Source organism: Mandrillus leucophaeus, unplaced genomic scaffold, assembly GCF_000951045.1.
Source record: "Mandrillus leucophaeus isolate KB7577 unplaced genomic scaffold, Mleu.le_1.0 Scaffold1423, whole genome shotgun sequence".
Lineage (NCBI taxonomy): Eukaryota > Metazoa > Chordata > Mammalia > Primates > Cercopithecidae > Mandrillus > Mandrillus leucophaeus.
Window position 1 is genome coordinate 55,502 of NW_012101392.1, and position 2,692 is coordinate 58,193.

General features: G+C 62.0%; 1 pseudogene; it reads right to left on the minus strand.

Annotated features, from left to right (window-relative positions):
* Nucleotides 1-1,389: 1,389 nt before the first annotated feature.
* On the minus strand, nucleotides 1,390-2,692 carry LOC105535185 (annotated as a pseudogene).

The following is a 2,692-nucleotide window of genomic DNA, read 5'->3' on the forward strand; positions in this document are numbered from 1 at the left end:
CGGGCCTACAGAACTTTGGCTGGAGAAAAGATTGGGCCTACAATGGCTGGCATGAGCTGGGAAGGATCTGAGCCCACAGACGTTGCTTTTTGTGAGGCAGGAGTCGGGTCTGTTGATGCAGCCAGGAGGATGGAGAAGGGCTGGGAATTGAGAGGTTGCCACGAGGGAGGCAGAGGCTGGGCCTCTATAGGCTGACGGGAGGCAGGAACTGGCCCTGGAGTGGCCCAATTGAGTCCCTGTGTTGCGCCTGGCCAGGCTGCTGGGAGGCTGGAGCTGGGCCTGGAGAGGCCGACTTCAGGACGATGCAGGGGCCTGCAGAGGCCAACGGGAGGCCCCTGCTGGGCCTAGAGGAGCCATCTAGAGGAAGTTTGGGGTCCTAGTGACTCCGTTGGAGGGCATGAGCTGAGCCTCCTGGAGAGGCCACTGTGAGGCCTAAGCTGGGCCTGTAGAGCTTGTCTTGAGGAAGTTTTTGGCCTACAAAGGTGGCCAGGAGCTGGGTGGGAGCTGAGTCCACAGAGGTTACTGTGAGGCAGGAGTTGGGCTTATAGATGCAGCGGGGAGGAAGAGCTGGGCCTGGAGAGGATGCCAGGAACCTGCAGCCGGGTCTGGAGAGGCCAACTTGAGGAGGTTTTGGGCCTGGAGACGCCTATGAAAGTGGGCATACTGAGCCCGGAAAGGATGTAGTGTGTGGTGAACTGGACCTGAGGAGGCCGTTGGGAATCAGGAGAGTGGCCTGTCGAAGCTGCCAGAAGCCTGGAGCTTTGGACTGGGGAGGACGCAGTGAGGCTGTGGCCTGGGTATGGAAGAGTCTGCTGAGAGGCAGAGGCTTGGCCTGTATACCGGCCTTCGGGAGGCAGGAGGCTGGGCCCAGAGAGGTTGACTGGAGGACAAGTTCTGCACCTGAAGTGGGCGCCAAAAGTCAACAGTGGGGGATGGGAAAGCTGCTGAGAGGCACAAGGAGGGCTGGGCCTAAAGAGGCCATCAGGAGGCCGGAGGAGCTGGGCCTGGAGAGGCTAATGGGAGGATGTTGCGCACGTCGAGAGGCGGCCGAGAGGGGAGAGAGGGGCCGGGGAAGCCGAGTTGAGGAAGACTTGGGTCTGCAGAGGCCTCTGGGAGGCAGGAGCTCTCCCCGGAGAGGCCGACTTGAGGGCAAATTTGGCCTGCAGAGGCGGCCGGGAGGAAGAGCCTGTCGGTGCAGCCTGGAGGAAGAGGAAGGGCTGGGCCTGGAGAGGCCACCATGAGGGAGGCAGGTGCTGGCCCTGGAGGGGCCCTCTTGACGCCCCGTGTTGCGCCTGGAGAGGTCACAGGGAGGCCGGAGCTGGGTCTGTAGAGGCCAACTTCAGGACGATCTGGGGGCCTGCAGAGGCCACTGGAAGGCCCAAGCTGGGCCTAGAGGAGCATGAATTGGGCCAAAACAGGCCACAGTGCAGGAGGAGCTGGGCTTGTCGAGGCTGCCTTGAGGTAGGCAGGCAGGAACCTGGCCCAGGGAATCTGGCGTGGGGTGAGAGCTGGGCCTGGAGAGTTCCCTGGGGGGCAATTGCGGGGCCCACAGAGGCTGTTCTCCAGACAGAGCAGGGCCTGTGCAGGGCACCAGGAGGCAAAAGGTGGGCCTACAGAGCTCTGGCTATAGAAAGGTTTGGGACTTGGGCGGGAGTTGGGCCTGTCCATGCAGCCAGGAGGAAGGGGAAGGGCTGGTCCTGAAGAGGCTGCCACAAGGGAGGCTGACAATGGGCCTCTACAGGCCGATGAGAGGCAGGACTGGGGCCTGGAGAGACCAAATTCAGGACAATGTGGGGGTCTGCAGAGGCCAATGGAATGCCCAAGCTGGGCCTAGGGAATCCGCCTGGTGGAAGTTTGGGGGCCTGGAGACTCCATCGGAGGGCAGAAGCTGAGCCTCCTGGAGAGGCCACCGTGAAGCCTGAGCTGGGCCTGGAGAGCTTGGCTTGAGGAAGTTTTGGGCCTACAAAGGCCACCTGGAGGTGGGCGGGATCTGAGTCCAAAGAGGTTGCTGTGAGGCAGGAATTGGGCCTGTAGACACACAGCAGGGAGGGAGAGCTAGTCCTGTACAGGATGCCGGGAGGCTGCAGCCGGATCTGGAGAGGCAGACTTGAGGAGCTTCTGGGCCTGAAGAGGCTGCCAAAACAGAACAAACTGGGCCCAGAAAGGCCGTTGTGAGGGGTAAGCTGGGCCTGAGGAGGCCATCATGTGGCAGGAGCGGGGCCTGAAGAAGCTGCTGGAAGGCAGGAGCTTTGGACTGGGGAGGCCGTAGTGAGGCTGTGGCCCGGGTGTGGGAGAGTCCACTGTGAGGTAGAGGCTGGGCCTGTATACGGGCCTTCAGGAGACAGGAGGCTGGGCCCGGAGAGGCCAACTAAAATTCAACTTCTGGGCCTGAAGAGGCCACCAAAAGTCAAAAGCGGGGCCTGGGAAGGCTGCCTAGAGGAACGAGCTGGGCTGGGCCTAAAGAGGACATCGGGAGGGAGGAGGAGCTGGGCCTGGAGAAGCTGACAGAAGTTGTGCACCTGGAGAGGCCGCCGAGAGGAGAGAGCTGGGCCGGGGGAGGCCGACTTGAGGGCCACTTGGGCCTGCAGATTCTGCCAGGGGGAAGAGCTGGGCCCAGAGAGGCCGACTTTAAGACGTGCAGGGCCTGTAGAAGATGCAAAGCAGGAAATGCTAGGCCAGGAATGGCCCCCAT